Here is a 21,478-nt window from a genome sequence, read left to right as displayed (position 1 = left end):
AATACAATGATTACTAGTATAGTTTAGTGTTACTACCTTAATTCATGTTAAAGTGTCAGTAATTTTACCCCAACACTTTTGTACCATCAGTGTGAATGTCTCGGAAAAGACAAATAGCAACTGGGCATTATTCTGAGAATAGATTTGACTTTGCCAAAAAAGGTCTTGAGGACCCACAGGTGTCCATGAAACACACCTTGAACACTACCGCACTATACACGCATCTCACTTCTGATTAATGCCTAATATTGTGTTACAAAATGAGAAAAGATAATCACTAAATAACATCTTACTGAAAATATAATTTGGTATATTAGGAATCACTAACCAGAAGACAAAGGGTTAAGATCACTAGGCAATTTATTTACAGCAAAAATCAAGTTGGCCCCACCCTGGTTGTAGATTGAATGTTTTGTCCCCTCCGATTCATATGTGGAAGCCACAATTCCCAGTGTGGCTTTATTTGGAGATGGGGCCTCTAAGAAAGTAATTAGGATTAAATGAGGCCATAGGGGTGTGGCCCTGACTTAATAGGATTAGTGTCCAAAGAGCTTGTTCCCTCTTTCCCCCCTCCCCCAGGTGAGGTAACAGCAAGAAGGTGGCCATCTGCAAGCCAGAAATATAATCTTCACATGAAAGTGACCCTACCCTGTTGGCCCTTAATCTAGAACAGGGGTGGGCAACCCCTGGCACACGTGCCAAACATGGCATGCCAGTAACTTTTGCTGGCAGGCAAAACCCTCTCTTATAATCTTCCATTTACAATGTTTTTCTTAATATCTACCTTTTTATTTTACAGATAAATTCAGTGTAGGTGCATCTTAGATAAATAAATAATTTTACATAACAAGTTATCTTAAAGACCATAGACATGGATTGACGAGAGAGGGGAAGAACAATTTCAATAGTATCGAAAACGAACTATTGAAGACTTGGAATGCCATTCCAGAAAATTTTTTCTGTTTAAAAAACTTTACAACAGCGTTACTCTCCATGTTTTCATCCACATATGCTTGTGAATCTTTGTTCTCAGTGATGAATTTTGTTAAGTCTCGTAATAGGAGTAGCCTGACGGATTTAAAGCAGTAGCTCGTGCATATCTCTGAAGGTCACGAAATATAAACCTGATGTAAAATCTCTGTCATCAGTGGTGCAGCAGCAAAAGTCCCACTGATAATATCAAACGGAGTCATAAAGTTTTCTGTCGGACTACCAGTGTACATGTATACATTTAAAAATAAATGTATTTTTCATCATCATATACTGTGTTTTTGTCGCTCGAATGAATTTTATTATTTCTTCAAGGTTCTTCACATACGTACACCTTAAGAGATATCAAGTAGGCGTAACATGTTCTCAAAAAATTAGGGTTGGCACGCAGAAGAATTTTGAGTCAGAGATTTTGCTGGTTTTGGCACACACTGACAAAAAGTTTGCCCATCCCTGATCTAGAACTTCCAGCTTCCATAACTTTGAGAAAATGAATTTCTGATATTTAAGCCACCTAGTATTTTATTGTATTTTGTTCTATGGTATTTGATATCTGGTCTATGGTATTTTGTAATGGCAATCTGAGCAGAACAACACACATACTTCATAATTTGTGAAAAACCAGTCAAATCCCTGGAATTTTACTAAAAAAAAAAATACATATAGTTGTGGACTTGAATGCAAAACTGGCTTTTAAAAAATGCTAAGTATCAAATGCCTAAAATAATGAGACATAATACTAACTTTACATATTGGTTCAGCTCTAATGTCAGAAAATTACATTAGATGATTACTTTCCTTAGTGCCTCATACATGCCAAGAGCTTGAAGAGTCTGGGTAAATTTTCCAGAATCAATACGTGTTCTTTAGCAGTAACACAGTAGCAGACAATTGCATAATGAAGCTGTCTGTCTTTATTTACACAATGTATTTTTGTATTCACTAGGCCAGAAAGAATAGTTCTGTGTAGCAGCTGTCATTGTATTTTTTGCTTATCTCAGTCCTGTCTGCCAGTGTTATAATTCACCAGCTGACACCCGCCTTGGCAGAAACCAAGGGCAGTGATTTCATGTCAAAGCAACAACGGGGCTCTGAACTCTGACACAATTCATCTTAGTTCTAGTTAGTAAAGGGAGACCCTTTGAGTTTTCTCTCCTTCTGTTGAAGCATTTCGCTGCTGGAAGGGGAGAGAGAGAGGGAGGGAGACGGAGGGGTGGTGGCGGTGTGATGGAAATGAACACAGAAACAGTTATGGCTCTGTCTGGTGCAGTGGAACAGGGTCACAGGAAGACAGAGACAGTTGTGAAGGATAAAGGCTGAACGCCCAGATAATGAAATTCCTGCTTGTTTGATTTTGCAGGGTTGGAAGGATATGAGAGCACATTTGGTATCCAAAAATACACTTCTGTTCAACTCCCGCTATTTGGAGGTTCAAAGTGTAATTTCTGGCACTTTCTGATTTAGGAAGCTAAGACTCGGGCATGAAGGCCATGGATTGTAGTCTTTAAAAATAGCCCTGTTTTGGTTGTGAATGCTAAATAAAAAAGAAAATATACTTGCTGAAGTTCTCTCTACACATTAATGTTCATCATTCATATAGGTCTTATTCTGCAGGCGGAATAATGACCAGCTTCAGAATGTAGGCTGTGTGAAACCAGTGAGAAGTACTGGCCAGATAATCATAATTTTTCAAAGTATTTTTTTCCCTTAAAATTGCATATACTCACTCTAATAATCCCCTAGATTTCCCACAATATACCTAAAATAAGAACCGTACTTCCCATTCTATTTTCTGATACAGAGTGTACCACAAAGTGTAAAGTAAAATACAGAAATGAGAAAACAAACTAGATAATTGAGGCTTTGAATGTCACCCTGGCACCAGTTATCTTCATTTATCAGCCAAAACATGCTTAAAGCTGGAAATAGTAAGCTAGGGCCTTAGTTTTCCTTTTTCCTTTCTGGATATGGACATAATCTGATTAAGAAAGTTTGCAGCAAGAGGATTGCCTTAAAAGTAGCTTGATTTCCTGTTGTGTAAAAGTCTGACATTTCTTGGCAAGCCATGGGCCAGTTCTGATGGGCCCCCTGCATTATTACAGGACATATTTGTTTCTGATTGAGACCTTGGTATGGTATGGCATGGTGTTACTGGCATAGCTCCAAATGTGGAGAGAAACCTCATGTGTTAGTATTGCAAATCACTAGGAATAACAAAAAAAGAAGAAATAATAATTCGTCAAAATCCTATAAATAAAACTACAACATTAGATCATGTAGCAATAGTCCAATAATGGGTCAACAGTCACTGAATACAAAAAAAAGATGATTAGTTTCATATGTTCTGCTCACTACAAAGTTGATATCACAGCATTGAATAATGCCAGACTTTCCTGATAAAGGCAATTTGCAGGGACTATTTTGGCTATGCAGACTCTTGGAAAGATAATCCTTATTTTAAGGAAGATGTTTATAGATCTTTGTTTTTACCTTAAAGCTCATACAGTAATTTTAAAGTATCAGTGATTGACCACACCTCCCCCAAAGAAAGAGAACAACCTCATTTCCATCTATTAGTTCCACTGTTACTGGTTTCTGTTTCCATTTCAACAATTTACATTTTTATTTTCACTATTGTTCTAGCTCTTGGGTTGTTTCTAGTTCATGAATGCTTATATAAGTTATTTTCTTAATATTTTAATAATATAGATTAAAGTTATACATATTTTTCTAAGATCTCTACTCAGGGCACAGAGGGAGTCTCTAGTCCACAGGTGCATCCCATGATATCCTATATAATAAAAGCCTAATATGCTAAGTGCTCAGTCATCCAGTTGGCTGCTCAACCAATCAAAGGGTAATATGCTAATGTATGCTAAGGCTGCTCAACTGCTGGCTATGACATGCACTGACCAACAGGGAGCAGATGCTCCTACTGGTAGGTTAACTTGCTGCTGGGGTCCAGCGGATTGGGACTGAGCGAGATGGGCCAGAAATACCCTGGAGCCCTCCCGTGGTCCTTCCCCGGCTGACCAACCTCCTGCACCCTTCCCCGGCCCTGATTGTGCACCAGAGGGTTCCCTCAGTCTCTCCTGCACCCTCTCGCAATCCGGGACCCCTCTGGGGTGTCAGAGAGCCGGTTTTGTCCTGACAGCAGAACTGGTTGCTATTATGCACACTGACCACCAGAGGGCAGACGCTCAATGCAGAAGCTGCCTGCTGGGGGTCAGTGCACTCCCACAGGGGAGCACCACTCAGCCAGAAGTCGGGGATGAGATGGGAAGCCTCAGTGGCAGCGCTAAGGATGTCTGACTGCTGGCTTAGGCCCACTACCCACCTAAACTATCAGTTGGACATCCCCAAGGGCTCCCGGACTGCGACAGGGCACAGGCCAGGCTGAGGGCCCCCAACCCCCGCCCCCCAGTGCATGAATTTCATACACTCAGCCTCTAGTTTTATATAATATTTTCAATTTTTTTCATCTTGGGTACTTTCTTATTTTCATTTCATCCATAATTATTAAAGTTTATTGTCTTCTTTGTTGGAAGTGTTAAGAAAATTGGCCATTTTTATATGTTAATTTCCAATTCAATTAAATTACGATCAAAGGAAATTATATGTTATGTATTCTTTGAAACTTTTTAAGTATGTTGCCTAATAAAGGGTCAACTTTTAAGTACATCTGAGCTTGAAAAAATAATATATATAATAATGTAAAATATATATTCCATTTAGTACTTCTATTGTTTAAATCTTTAAAACTTACTAAATTTTTGCTAGTTAAATCTACTGGTTTTTAAAATGTGTTAAAAATGTACTACTATAACTATTGTTTGGTAATTTCTCCTAGAAATTGTATGTATTTTACGTTAGATAATTTGAAGTCATATTGCTATATACAACAAGTAAATGATTGCTATATCTTGCTAGCAGTTTATTTTATTTATGTTTATAATTATCTTCTATCCCTAGCTATGACTATTAGTCTGTTTCCTTAAATTTTATTTTTTTCTGATATTAATATTACTGTACCCACTTGTGTTAGAATTTTATGCTATATATTTTTACATCTCTTTATTTTCAGCATTTCAGAGTCATTTGGCTTAAGTATATCTCTTGTCAGCAATATGTAACAGTCTTTTTGTCTGTTTATTTATTTAAAAATTTCAATAAACTTTTCTTTAGTAGCAGATATAATCCATTTACAGTTATTAAAATTAATGATACATTTAGAGTTATTTCTACCATCCTTTATCAATTTATATACTTTTAGTTATCTCCCTCACTTTTTATTGTTGTTAATCCTCACCTGAGGATATATTTTCTATTGCTTTCCAGAGAGAGTGAAAGGGTTGGGGGGGGGGGGGAGAGAGAGAGAGAGAGAGAGAGAGAGAGAGAGAGAGAGAGAGAGAGAGAGAAACATTAATGTGAGAGACACATCAACTGGCTGCCTCCTGCATGGACCCTGACTGGGGGCAGGTAGCAAACCCAGGTACATACACCAGCCCAACTGGAATCGAACCCACAACCCTTTGGTCAATGGGCCCTTGCTCTGACCACTAACCAAACCTGGCCATAGCTTGCCCTCACTTTTCTAATCTTCTGAGAGTTTAGAATCTTCAAATTGCATATACATAAATAAATTAAATTAATAAAATATGTGACTATATATAATTGTACATAACTATATATGTACTGGTAGGGTCCCTAGTGGCTGCCAGCTGCCGGCCAGGTACTCCCTCCTTCCCTCCAGTCAGCCCTGCCTCCTAGTTGAACTCCCAGAAGAACTCCAGGTCAAGGGGACAATTTTCATACCATGCTTTTATTCTATAAAATGTACCTATTTATATAAAACCCTAATGTACAAATAGACTGAATGGTGGAACAACTAAACAGCCAGTCACTATGACATGCGCTGACCACCAGGGGGCACACGGAAACATGGTGGGCCTCAGCCGTGGCGGGATGGTGGAGCAGGTGAGTGGGGGCGCCAGATCAAGGTGGGGCGCTGGTCGCTGTCATCAGGGCAAGACTCTGGTGGTTACTGAAAATTCTTTGCTCCTGCACGCCATGGTCCCGCCTGGTGCTCACACACACTGCCAGTGCCCAGCGCCAGCCCTGATCACTTGGCGCCGTCAGTGGGTGCGAGTGACCGCTGCCAGACCCAATCACCCCTCAGGGCTTCTGCACCTCCCCCTGCTCCTGAGGAGCGATCGAGGCAGCAGCCGCCACTCATACCTGCTGCTGGCGCCGGCCCCAATCACTCTGTGCAGTCAGCGGGTGCAAGCGGGGCCAGTGTCGTCAGTGCGTGGGAGCGGCGGTGGTGGGAGTGGGGCTGCCAGCAGACAGGGCACTGGGGCCCACAGCAGGAGGGGCTGGGCAGGGGCACGGAGGATGGACCAAGACCCACCCCTGTGCCCATCACAGCCTCGCGGCCCAGAGTTCCTTTCAAGGTGCACGAATTTGGGCACTGGGCCCCTAGTTTGTATATAAAATCTTATGTACATACAAATGCACACATTTCCTTTATTATTGTTTAGAATTATACATCCTTTTAAAATTATTATATTTATAGCTCATTACATTAATCAATAGTTTCTAAATTTCCTGTCATTGTGAATAACTTTAGGAGGTACCCTATTCCTCTCTTTGGGTTAATTTTGAAGTACATTCTTTAGTAGTTTTTCAGTGAAAATCTATAGGCTATATCATCTTATAGCCTCACATATGTTTGAAGGTATTTTTATTTCACACATAATTTTGCAGATAGTGAAGGTGGTAGAAATACTAGGTTGACTGCAGTCTCCATGTCCTCTGCCTACTCCATGAATGTTAATGTTTCCCAGATCTATATTTTTACTTTACCTTCTGTAGATTTTCCTGGTTTATCTCATGTACTTTCATAGCTTCAACTGAGACCTGGTAAATCTCAGATCTTCATCTTTCACCCACATCTGAACTAAGCCCTCACCCAGTTGCACAAATGTCTGATCTTAGATAAAGCACAGGTATTTTCACTAGTCATGTCCAAAAATAAACTCACCATCCTCCATGTAAAATATCATCTTCTTCCTGAATTCGCTGTGCTGGCTTTTGGCATAACTAAATGCCCAGTGGTCAAAGCCAGAAGTCTAGTCTCTTCCCTTACCCACCACATCCAAAAGTCACGTCTATCATTTCTACCTCTTAAACAATCCTTGAATCTGCCCTCTCTTCTCCATCTCAGTTGGCATTGCCTTGTTCAGGCCTTGTCCTGGTTTACAATAAACTCTCATAGCTGGCCTTCCCATTTGCACTTTTGCCTGTTTCCCATGAAATTTCTAAAATGCAGCCTGAGGGGTGTTTTTACTATGATAATCTATTACAACTATTCTAGTAAATTCCTCTTCTGGTCCCACACTGCAGTAAAGTCTAAAAGCTTCACCCTGTACTATGAGGCCTTTCAGACCTGGCCTCCCTATAAACCTTTTCTTGCAGCATTCTCCACATTGCACCCTATGTTCTAGGTGCACTGATGCATTGGTAAGTACATAGCTCTTCTAACATAGCAAGTCTCTCACCTCCACTTGCTCTGGCGGATGACCTCCTACTCTGGAAGGCTGAACAAAAAGGTCATCTCTCCTGGGGAGCCTTATCTAACTCCTTTGTACGATGTGTCAGTGTAACCTGTTTACATCTATTACAGTACTTATAACAGCATATTATTTACACATCCTGCTCTCCTAAATCTACTGTGAGCTCCCTCTTAGTCATCAATTTTTAACACAAAAATAACCTTATCACACCATACATGCTCACTAATTTAAATAAATTAGTAGGTAATTATACTAATTTATTGCAATATAGCATGTGAAAGTTCTTGATATCTATCAGATACACAAATGATTTATTAGCATGTGAAACAAGTAATATTTTAAGATGAGAAGTGTTGAAGTTAAAGGGGTGGATGGTAACAGGGGGTCCTAGAGTTGACCAAAAATATGAGCACTTAACACAAAGTTCTTTTACTTTCCCCACCATTATGCCAAAGTATTCCTGAAGGTGAGCATTTTACTGAATTCCTTTTCCTTTTTTAGTTTTTGGAAACTGAGGAGTCAAACAGACCAATATGTCCCTTTATTCTTCATCATGAAGAGAAGTTTCTAGTTGACTGTTAGAAAAATAATAGGGACAAATGAGTCCTCCTTTGGAAAAAAATAAATCTGGCTTCTTCCCTATTAGGTGATCAGCCCCAGTGCAGTACTAAAATCACGCAGACTTCATTAATCATCGCTTTAAGAGCACTTGCCACTTTGGAATACTCTTAACAGCAAATGATGCTTCAAGGTAGGAAACAACATTCTTCCTATACATTTCAAGTGTATTTATCCTGTGCTTCTGCCTGAGGAGCACATGGAAGGGCACACGACTAAAGACTGTCAGGAACCTCCTTTGTGAAGAAAGGGGTGAAAAGGAAGAATGCAGAGCGAGTTCAACCATTCAAGTAGAATTTTATTTTCAATATGTGATTTTCCTTTTGTAGGCCAAAAAATAATGTTATACCAGCTTTGTAAATTAATACAAATAAGAATTAGAATAGCTTTAAACATATTTGTGTGTAAGATAAGATTTTCTTGAGATGTTATTTTTTTAAAATCTTGGTGTTTAGAGTTTCTCCTTCTCGCCATTCAAGCAGGCTACTCAATGTGTTCATTGTTTCAGAGATGAATGTGACAGAGTAGAATGCTGAGAAAATGAGGAGCTTCTGGAATTTATTTCCAAATCCTAAGGCCTTAGGGATAAACTGAGGGCATGGTCAAATTTGGGGGAGAAACATCTGGTGTGAGAGGATAGTCTCTTCGCGCCAGAGAGGAATATGGTGAGAACAGAACTTTTCTTCCAACTTCATTGGTAAAACATACATCACTGTGTAAGTTTAAGGCATATAGCTTAACGGTTTGATGCAGAGGTGTTGAGAGTTGATGTGGAGGGAGAGGTCTGAAGGGAGATAGAGACAGAAATATTTCTGCAAAGAACCATTCTCTCAACCTTTCAGCAATGTGGGAGCTGAATCTGCATCAGTTCACTACTCATTGTCTATGATCACTGATGCTCTGGGGCTGCCTCAGAGCTGAGTGGTCACATGTACACTGTCTCCTATGTATGGAGGCCAACAAGGCTGAGAACCATTCTTTCCAATTCGCTGCTACCGTCTGGGAGATAGTTCTCTTCTCTGCTACCACGTTGCTCTGTCTGTGTCCAGTATCAATGGTGTTGTCATATTCTGAAAATTTCCTTGAGTAACCCCTTTGACTCTCATAACATTCTAGGACATCCATAAACCAAACAAACAAACAAACAAACAAACAAACAAACAAACAAACAAACATATTTCCCTGGACATCGGGCAAGAAGGTAGGCATTGAAGAAATGTAAAGGCCCTAAACCTGTATTGGCAGGAGCTGGGATAAAGAAGTGGGTGGTGCTGAATGGAACCAGTTCCTATAACCAGAAGATATTTCAATGGCTAGGGTAGGGAGAAGGAAAAGTTCTCCTCACACTCAAAGTGTTTCTCTCAAACATTTTATTTAGGTATGCATTTTATATTTGAATTTAGATGTTTTACATAGTTATCAAATGAAGTTGATAAGTCTTATGGTACTTTCTTTCCAGATACAATATGCCCTCTGTTTTACAAAATAAATTGCATACTGGGCACCCACATACTTATTTGTTTGGCTCACATCATGTTTTCATTAGACTAGGTTACCAGAATGTACATATTCTGAGATTTCAAATGAAAATCCAGGCTTCTGACTACTCTTGTAAACCTGAATTATTTAAAAGCACAGGAACTATTCTTGCATGTCAGGTGAGTAGATGCTGGTGTCTTCAGATGAGGCAAGTCCTCTCCAACCACTATGCCCACAATCAGTTTGTTCATTTCCTTTCCCTCTGGAACCTTAAACATTTGGGTCTAAGAATGCTCACATGAGGAAGTTTAATATCCTTTCCAAGAATTATCTAGCCTTTGAATTTCAAGATGAAATATGGTACACTAATAAATACTTGGTACACACACATACACGCTTAAATTAAAAAACTGTACATATAATCACGAATCAAATCATCCCCAAGTTTAATTATTAAATGTTTCCTATATTGAAAGAAAGCTTTCTAGTATTTAAAATACAAGAAATGCATAGGATGGTAGACAGTATATGAGCAGCTGGAATATAATGGGTCAATCAAAGAAGACATTTTACACAGAGATTCTAAAAAAGCCAGCTTTCCCCTTAGAAAAATGAGTGTTGCCAATGGAGAGCATAGGGAAAGTTCTGCAAAACAAGACAAGGACCAAAGTCCATCTCTGAATTAGAACACCTGTGATCACTAGTGAACACTTTAAAAATTAGCTCTTGATTTATGAAACTTTCCAAGAGAAGTGTTCAAAGGTCCTTTCCTGAAAAGAATGTCTCCTTGCTAAATAGTAAGAATTTTCATCATTGGAGCAATAATTTATAGACGACACCACTATCTCTGTCACTCCTTAAATAAATATAAAAGAGAACTCAAGGGTGGGGAAGAGGAGTTCTCCTCTTACTCAAAGCATTTCTTTCAAACATTATTATTTAGGTGTGGCCCAGATCCTTTGGCCCAGGTAACTCAAATACTGAAATACACTCGAAATTCAAAGGCAAGTCTTTCTTTATCTTAGCTCCTGTCTTCATCATGCATTTGCAATACATTACAAAGTCTTTTAGCAGGCATGTAGCAAGTAAAATATGCTGACGAAGGACATTTTGATTGATCTAACTTGGAAATACTGGATAAATGGCAAAGTATCAGGTTTATCTCTCTGCTGTTCTACTAAAAATCTTTTGACTTAAAAGAGAACACGGAATGTCAAGGCATTAAAAAAGTTCCATGTGGTATTTCTTTTCAAGGCCATATTTATTTTTATTTATCTGCTATTAGTCAATATACTCAATAAAAAGCTTTCATCCTTTTAAAAATATTTGTTTGGAGGCAGTGAACTATTAAGTCATTGTCTTCCTTAAGATGCTTCCTGTTTTATTTCTTATTGACAGCTATTTATTTTGAAGGTTTCCAAGAATTCCAAAGTGCTCAGCAAGTAAGTATTGACTGAATTTGAAGATTATGAAGGTTTATATATATTTAGCCTATATCATGTGACCTTAATCTGTTCAAATCTAAAATAATTACAGAGATCCATTAGCTTCCTGGGCAAGGTTCTTTATTTTTCAGGTTGTCTATTTGGTTCATGGGTAAGATATTTTAAATGCAGCAGAAAAACATGTCTTGGAAGAAAAATCTGGCATTTGTAGCATGATGGAAATGTTCTGAAGGGCTTTGAGGGAAGTCCATTCAATTTCACTGGCATTCATAAATGATGACTAATGCATTCAAATAGAATGAGTAATTTACCAAATTACGGACATTTGGACGGGCTCAGAATGAAGATCTTGTTTGTTTGGATATGCCCTGAAGAGAATCTCAATGAGGTTTACTTTATTAAGCCTGACTCTACAAATAGGCTTCAGTCACAACCCGAACAAAAGCCCTGACATGTAAATAAATGTGCAAATGATGGCCAGCTACATCACTCTTTTTGTCCCCAGCCCTCTAAGGAAGAGTCAACCCCATCAAAAATATCAGTTACAAATAGATGGCACCATTGTACTTATCACACAAATGACAAAAAAAAGGCTTCTCTTGGTGTGACATTGCTGTCACATCCACCTTCCTCTTGACCACAAGAGCTAGGTACACGTACCGTAAGTTTCCTCCTCTAGCAACTGTAGGTCCTTCTACAAAAAGTGGTGCCTACGTGTGTTCTCACCACAACCGCACACTAGTGACTCCCATATGACTAGCGCCTCCCACAGCACGCCACAAGAAAAGGATCTGAAACTCAAAGTGCTGCTTTTAAAGGGTTTCCACCCTCTGGTAGAAACCAGAGATGAAGAGCAGCAACAAACCCAGATAGTAACATACACATCACCATATGTCCCAGGATGGTGCCCAAAATCATATTGGCTGTTTCTATAAAGATAATAAATTCTATATGAAAAAGAAAAATCAGTCTTTCATAGAATTGTTTCATCTACATCCCAAAATAAATTAGACCTAGAGTATGTCTAGTCCAAGAAATTCTAAACATATGATGAATTTGACTGAGAAAATAAAAAATAACCTTGGCTCCGAGAATCTGAATTAAATTAGTTGCACCACATTTTTCTACAGGTAATTACTTCACTATTTCAGCTTCAGCAACAAATATCTACCTAATTGAATTTTACTTACAATTGAAAATCTTACTAACACACATCCAAAGCAGTGCTATATTTGTCTATTTTTCTGCCAGAAGTCATGATCTTGTCTGCAATTAGCCTGTTCATTCTGATGCTTCATTCAAGCATACATTAAATACATGACAGATAAAAGCACACATGGTATAGATAGGGCAGCAAGAAAAACAGAAGTGGTTTTTGAATCACTTGGGGGTTACATCTTGCAGAGATACATATATGGACCATATGGTTGGTGAGGGATATGGGTTGTAAAGAAGAAGTACAAAGCTCTGTGAAGTTTATACAGAGGAACCTAACCTAGTTTCAGGGAACAAGGATGTCTTTTCTAAGGAGTGATATTCAAGTTGAGACTTGAAAGATGAGGAGGCTGACTGGGTGATTGTGTAGTAATAGCAGGTAGAAGCATTTCAAGCAGAAAGAGCAGTACATCTAAAAGTTTCAGAATAAGAAAGATAATGGCATATTCAATGAACTTCACAAAAATCAGTGTGGCTGGAGTGAAGAGAGGGGCAAAGAGTGGCCCAGGATGTGGTAGAAGAAAATATGAACCAGATCATCCTGGGCCTTAGAAACTACATGAGACTTTATGAACTTTATCCTAGAGATGCCTGAGAGTCATTGTAAGGTGTAATGGTTTGCTAGGGCTGTCACACAACTGATTAACTTAGGAAGTTATTTTCTCACACTTCTGGAGGCTTGAAGTCCAAGATCAAGGTGGTGGTGGGGTTGGTTTCTTCTGCGGACTCTTTCTTGGCTTGTAGATGGCTGCTTTCCCCTATGTTTTCACGTGGTCTTTCCTCTGTATGAGTCTGTGCCCTGCTTTCCTGTTAATATAAGGACACCCGTCATATTGGATTAGGTGCCATCCTAATGACCTCATTTTAATTTAAATACCTCTTTAAAAATTCTATCTCCAAATGCAATCACATTTAAAGGTACTTCAACATATTAATTTTGCAGGAGGACAAAATTTAGCCCATCACAGAAGGTTTAGCACAGGGCAGTGACATGAGCCCAGTTCTGCTTTACATGTTCATTCTGGTTGCAATGTGGATGGAATCCAGGGACAAGAGAAGCCTGGGTTGTCACGCAGGAGGCCTCTGATGTAACCCAGGGCAGGACCAGCTTGGTTTTCTGAGAACTGTGGCTGTGAGGAGTAAGTCCCTTGGAGAAGGGACACTTCCTACTTTGTGACAGGAGGGGAGGAGGAAAGGAAAGGGGCAAATCGAGGTAGAATTATAGATATGATGGCAGGAAGTTGAGGTGGTATGCTTTCATGGTTTCTATTTTAATTTTCTGTGAAGTAAGACATCTGCTAAAAACAAGAAGAAAGCAAACTGAGGATGTTAGTTGAGTGGAAAATGTTTTAAATTGCCATTCCAGAGAGTGGGGAAGCAAGCTAACATCTCATTAGAATTTCTATGATGTGTTAAAAAGCCCCATTAGGATGGGTGACCACGGACTTAAAATGCCACAGCTTCCCCCAGTTTTGTGTTGTTTTCTCCATGCTTGACTCTGTGGGCACAGATGTGGAGGTGCAGAGTTTGAGTCTTCCAAGATTGGGGTTTCTCAGGCCAGAGAGTACACTTGCCAGGATTGCTGGAAGAGTTCTGAGCCACAACTGTTCCAACTAAACTCCTGGGAATTTCCCAGGTGCTTGGAATCTGAAGTTATCATTTGGCGTAGAGGATGGAGTTCTATGTGTTTGCTTACTGTGGTGCTGAGATAACCTCCCCGGAGCGTTTTCCTTTGTGGTGCAGCTCTGGGAACTGTCCTTTGTTCATCTGAAACACATACTACAAGCCATAGTTCCACATTTCGGGAACTATACACTTCAGATAGATGCACTGAATCTTTTTACATTTGTATGCCTCAGCCATTTAAAATGTTTGCTTGGCTGCACATTTCCCTGAATGGGAAACATGCTTTAGAATTTATTAAAACAGGTATTATGATCATGCCACATAGCCTATAATAAAAGCCAAGATATGATGAAGAGCTATTGCCTAGACACTCTCTTCCTGCTCTACCTGCTAAAGTTCCACTGGGATTTTGCATCATTCTGGCTGTCTTTGGAATTTAAAAAAAATCATTTCTCCTTTGAAAATGTATGGTAATCTCCAAGAGTTTGAATTCAGAGGAGAGATGCCTCAGAATGCCCAGAAATTTAATGCTTCACTTCCATCAGCCCATGTGTCATGAGAATTTTTCCATTCCAAACTGTTCTGTTGCCTTCCCACCCACTCCCCAACACACACACACACACACACACACACACACACACACACACACACACACTCATAGTCTCAAGTCCCTTAGAACCATAGGAGCTCATATTTCACATACCTCAAGGGGAAGGAATTTTAGGATATAAATTCCGCAACACAAATTGTTTTTACATATGCTACTACTTACTGTGTTTTGTAGCAGGATATGGACTCTTGGTGTGAAATAACAATAATGACAAGGGATTCGCCAATAAAAATAAGTTGGACACTGTATAATATTTTCCAAGCAAAGTGTTGCTCTAAGATAATGCCCAGACATTTTAGAGCACAGCATGCTTTCTTGAAACTTACAGTTGAGGCGGGCATTGAATTTTCTGAAGAATTGCATGATTTCTGTGTCAGAATTCATGACACAAGCTAGAATATCAGAAATGGGAGCTTTAGAAAGCAGCTATTGTGTATTCATCCTAGAATATAAACATAATATCTGCATTAAAAAATAAGCTCATCCATTACTTAGGTTGTGATTGCAAACAGGAAAAATTAGATGTCACCAGCTGCTCACTGGGAAAAAAAACAAACAAAAAAACACTATTGAATTTAGTTGTTTTCAGTAGAGTCCTGAACTGGTAAGGAAGTAAGAGGTAGAAATAACAGAACATGATTGGATGGTATTTTTATTAGCTGGTATCTCCAGAGAATCACTTACTATGTGGCATTCCAAAGATCATGAAGAGGACCCCCCAAGTTAAAGACCCAAGTGAGCCAGAATTATGATAGCTGGTCCCCTTGCAGTAATGGTAACCAAATTTATATTTCCAGTGCCTTTCATTAAGTTAGGCATTAACTTCTACAGTCTAGTGCATTTTTAGTTTTAGGATATATATATTCTACAATTATTTTTATTCTGTGCAGAATTCTTAGAGAAGAGGGGTAGAAACATAATTCATATTGTAGCTGGAAATATCTGTCATCGGCTCACAAGGTCTTCTAATTAAGATAATTAAGAACAAATCCTTCTTCATATGCCTCACCATTAGTTATCTCACAACCTCCTTAAAACCACAGAAGAAACACCTTAAATTTTTTGTGGAAGTAAATCAATTTTCCTAAAAAAATAAAATAGTCATTATCCCCTTAAATTTGGGGGAAGTTTTGCCTTGGATCTTACTTGGATTTCTCTTTTACTGTAGAAACAATTCAGATGGTGTGTTTTAGAGATGTCCTATGACATACCAGGATCTTATTTTATTGTTAAAATTAATAGTCTCAAAGAGGCAAGCAAAGAAACAAAAGAGCGATGGTGCTATAAAGCCATTTCACCAAAATCAAATGACTATTAAACAACCAACCAACCAAAAAACATGTGGCAAACAGACCTAAGAGTTTGTTTTAAATTAGAAGTGTTATACCTTCCAACTCTCAGTTGAAGACCAGAATTACTTCCTTCTGGCTGAGGTCTAAGAAAATCATGTGAAAGTGGTGCACAGACTCTTTGCTATAATGTGTTCTCCAGTTCCATGGCTTGTACAATCTGTGATACTGTGGAATCTTTTTTACATTTTCCTAAATAATATTTTCTTTCTTTTCTATTCCCTTCCTCTTACATAGGAGTTTGTAACTACTCATATCAAAAAAAAAAAAAACAATGATCACTGTTGCTGTCCTAATGTACCACACCTGTGCCTTTCCAGTCAATGTCAGTGAATACAGTCTCTGCTACTTCTCAACACAGCAGAAACTGAGTCTCTTCAGGATACACATCACTCCATATCCTACTAGCCCAAGTGTTCTTCCCATGACATTTCCTTCATCCCCACAGCCACCTGTACCCGGGAGCCAGGGTTGAGCTTGTGGTCAAGGTGGGCACTAGGGTATAACCTTCCCCAGGACCTACGCTTCCCTATATTGCCTTAGTCTGCTCTGATTGAAATTTCCAACAAGGTGGTGCATTGATAAAACCTAGGAATGAACAATCTCTTTCCACAATTTTTCAGTTATGTTTGGTGCCATCTTCTTCTCAGAGTTTACATTCCTACTTCTCACATGAATCTGCAGACACCTTAACATGAGTGGGTGATTTCAATACAAGGGGTCATTGAACTTTACAGCAAACACAAATTCTTTTTCATTTTTACTTTTTAATTTTTTAAATTTTATTTTTCAATTACAGTTTATAGTCAATATTATTTTGTACAAAATAGTCATGGGGATGTAAACTGCAGCATAGCAAATAAATTCATTAACACTGTAATACGGGCCACTATGCATGGTGCCATTTTAGTACCAGTAATATCAGGGGGAACACTCTGTGAAGTATATGATTGTCTAACTAATATGCTGTACACTTGAAAATAATACTGAATATGAACTGTAACTGAAAAACTTTAAAAAAACATTCAGTAAATTAAGGATAGAGGAGACCTTAATCATACAAGTAACAACACACCTAACGGTGATAGACTGGATGCTTTCTTCCTAGGATCAGGGATATGAAACCACAAACTCACAATGGAAGTCTTAGTTAGTGCAATAAGAAAGTAAAAAGAAATAAAAACTGTGCAAATTGGAAAAAAGAAATAAAACTATCTTTTTTGGAAAATGGTCTTAAAAACCATGATTTGCCCTGGCCGGGTGGCTCAGTTGATTGGAGCATCGTCCTGTACACCAAAAGCTTGTGGGTTTGGTCAGGGCACATACCTAGACTGAGGGTTCGATCACCACTGGGGTCTGTTTGGGAGGCAAATGAGCAATGTTTCTCTCTCTGCTCTCCCTCTCTCACTAAAAATTAATAAGAACATATTATTGGGTGTGGACTAAGAAAACACACCACAGTCTGGGTAAGGTCAATGCCTTGTCAAGAAGAGGCCTCAAAGGAGCCTGACTAACGTTTGATCAGGGAGAGAGTGATCAGTGTGCAGGAAAATGAACCTAGGCACAAACCTTCCACAAAAGTGCACTAAAAATGAATCATAGAGCTAAATGTAAAATGCAAAATTATAAAATTTTAAGAAGAAAACACAGGAGAAAAAACTGTATGATCTTACATTTTTTCCTGAGTTTTAAATACAACACTAAAAGCATAACCTATAAAAGAAAAAGTTCGACTTTATTAAAATTATCTCTATAAAAGATAATGTTTGTGATATTTATAGACAAGCCACAGCATGTGGGGGAAAATATTTGAAAAATACATGTCTGATAAGGGACTTGTATGTAAGAAATAGAAAGAACATTTTAAAAATCAACAATAAGAAAACACATAACCCAGTGTAACAAATGGGCAAATGATCTGAACAGATGTCTCACCAAAGAAGATATATAGGCAAATAAGCCTATATATGAAAAAGATGCCTGACATCATTTGTCTTTAGCTGCATTAGTTTACTATTATTGCTGTAATAAATCATCACAAAACTTAGTGACTTAACCCAACATAAATTTATTCTTTTACACTTCTGGAGGGCAGAGTCTGAAATGAATCTTCCAGGGTGAAAATCGGGGTGTCGTCAGACCTCTGTTCCTTCTGGAGGCTCTAGGGAAGCGTCCATTCCATGTCTTTCCATGTGTGTATGCACAGAGTGGCACACACACACACACATACACACACACACACATATTTCCTTGCTCTGTCATATGGGAGGGCCAACCAGCACTGACACCAAATAATAGCTTCATGAGGGTTTAAATATTCCCAAAGTTGAAAACAACTTCAGATACTATTTTTCCGTTCTTGATTCCAGAAGCAATTGGATTACATACCCTTTTAAAATATATATATATATATATATATATATTGATTTCAGGTAGGAAGGGAAAGGGAGAGAGAGATAGAAACATCAATGATAAGAGAGAAGCATTGATCAGCTACCTCTGTAGGCCCCCCACTAGGGATGGAGCCTGCAACCAGGCATGTGCCCTGACCAGCAATCGAACTGTGAACTCCTGGTTCGTAGATCAATGCTCAACCACTGAGCCACATCAGCCGGGCTGGATTACATACACCTTTAACAAAAATTTCAATAACATCATATAGTAATTTTTTTCTTCAAATGAAGAAGACAGCTTTATTTATTTAATAAGCAACCCCTCATTAAAGCAATATTAGAGTATTGCTTTCTGAGGAATGACCGATTATCCTGAACTGGAATGTATTACAACTCTTTTGTATAATGCTACCTGACATATATTCTGAATTCATTTGATTAAAGTCAATTGATAGCAATAAAATCAAAACAAATCTAAAGGACAATATTCTTACATTAAACTTTGAATTTCATTGTGTTTCTTATTTTGTATTTAAATTGTAGATTAGTTATTGGTTGTATAGAAAGCATAAGCATGGTAAATTTATATCAAATTTTGTGCTGTGTATGTGTAGATCACATTATAATAAGTGGATAAATATGATATAATAAAAATACCCAATGACAACACTACAAATCTGGAAGATTATTTCTTTCTGAGAGAAATCAATACATTACTCAAATTTCAGAAAGACTGCATACGGGACTCAGAAAATGAAGAACATCCAGTGACTGTTTGGAAGCAAACCAATACTAGATTTCACCTGTTCCTCTCTTGCTTTAACCACTAATGCTGAGGTGATGATCTACATTCTGCATTATTTAGGAGACAGCTAGCTCCTCTAGCAGAAAGGTCATCAGTTACAGACAAATCTATTGTTAATAGTGAGATTCAATGAACTGCCAAGTTTAAAGGGTATGGAAGCAGAGTAAAGAGAAAAAATGAACAGGACAGTAGAAAGAAAATGGGTGCAAATATTAAAGCCAAATTGTATAAGAAAATAGCACAAGAGAAGTGATGTCAAAAAATAAAATTTAAAAAAAGGAGATGGAGATAAAAGTAGTGCCCAGTATAACTTCATTCATCTGTACGTTTCTGGCTCTTCATCTTGGAATATTTCCTCTTACAAAGTAAGACAAAAATGCTCTCTTTTCACATGAATTAAACAAATAAAGGGTTATAATACAGATGCAGATGCCTTTTAATATGGATATGAAATCACTCTAAAGTCTTGACTAAAATTGTTTCTATCACACATATCTCACCATGCCCCAGGCTCCAGTTGATCTCACTCTGCTTCAACCACAGTGTATGCATTAGTTAGCCATTATTGTGTAACAAATTACCCCAACAATTAGAAATTTAAATATATCTCACATTTTCTGAGTCAGAAATCTGGATACAGTGGGGCCTTGACTTCCGAGTTTAATTCTTTCCGAGACCTAGCTCGTTAAGGAGTTTGTTAAGGAGCTCATTAACTCAAATTACTCTATCAACTCAATGCAAAAAATCGGCTGAGAGACAGCTGGTATCTCAAAAAACTCGTTAGTCGGGACACTCGTAAGTCAAGGCCCCACTGTATAGCTTAACTGGATAATGCAGGTTTAGCTTCTCTCAAAAGGTTGCAGTCAAGGCATTGTCCAAAGCGATGGTCTCAACTGACTGAGAATGAATCCACTCCAGGCTTACTCAGGGATTTTTGGAAGGCTTCAGTTCTGTGCTGTTGTTGGCTGGAGGACTCCTATGTACTAACTTTGAGAAACCAGCCACCACATTGTAAGCTTCCCTATTGACTGGCCAACTATACTGCTTTTTGTTGTGATAGAAGCCAGTCTATCAAAAAAAAAAAAAATTATGATTTAGCATTTCTGTCATTTCCCTTCAAGGTTTTGGCAGGAACGGGAGTGTAAAGCGAACATACTGCAGAATCCATGACCCAGTCATTGTGACCATTGCGATCATTCTCTGGGATGGGTAGATTCAGCAGCACCTCTAAGTACAGGTCATAAAAGCAAATGGTGTGTTGGATCAGATAGAGCGCCACCTAGCTCAGCTATCAGAAAGGGATTTGAAGGATTTAGCCCAATAACCAAAGAGAAAACACTTGTTTCAGTTCATTAAATATCATTTCCTATTTTTAAATGAGTCTAGAAGTAGTTATAGTTCTATGAACTTCTTTAAATTCTTGTATTCCAATTAGTTTACAACAATTTATGTTTTTAAGAATTAATGGCAGATATGTTTACTTCATTGGGTGACTAATGATAGCATATAAAATGCCAACTCAAATGTACATTAAAGGCCCTACCTGGTTTGGCTCAGTGGATAGAGCATTGGCCTGCAGACTGAAGGGTCCTTGGGTTTGATTCCAGTCAAGAACATATGCCCTGGTTAGAGGCTCTATCCCCAGTAGGGGGTGTGCAGGAGGCAGCTGATCAATGATTTTCATCATTGATGTTTCTATCTCTCTCTCCCTCTCCTGTCCTCTCTAACATCAATTAAAAAAAAAACCAAACACATTTTTTTAAAAAAATGTACTTTTTCATTTTATTTTTCCAGTTTCCTTGAATTATTATAGTGTAACTGGTTTTTAAGAGCTTGTTTATGACTAAAGATGTTAATCATTTCTCATGCATTGCAAATGAAATACCGTGTTTTTTGCTACTATTTTACTCTGGTGTTGTACTTTTTGGTTGTATCAAACTTGTGTATTTAATCATTCTACTTTAAAAATGTACATTAAAGTATATTTGTTTATATTGAGATAAAATATTCTTATCCCACAATATTAGACTTGAGTATGTATTGTATTTTACATAACTAAACTTTGAGGCCACTTTTAAAACTGTGGAAAGATTTTTATTACATAAAAAATTTTCATATGGAACTGAATCTATACATGGAAAGTATATTTCTCTCATCTCTAAAAATTCTGGTCTATTTTAGCAGTCTTATGTTGATCACATCCAGACTCAAACCCACAGCATTTCAATATTTTTCCAATTCTGACAACAAAATTGAGTCAGGTTTGTGATAATATTTATAGCTCTTGTCTATAATATTGCTTGAAAGAAACCCAGTATAGAGTTTTATTTACTCTAAGAATTATGGGTAAAAATTATTTTTTTAAAGATACAA

This window comes from Myotis daubentonii, chromosome 6 (genome assembly GCF_963259705.1).
Source record: "Myotis daubentonii chromosome 6, mMyoDau2.1, whole genome shotgun sequence".
In the NCBI taxonomy this organism is placed as follows: domain Eukaryota; kingdom Metazoa; phylum Chordata; class Mammalia; order Chiroptera; family Vespertilionidae; genus Myotis; species Myotis daubentonii.
Note: the sequence above shows the minus strand (reverse complement) of the source record.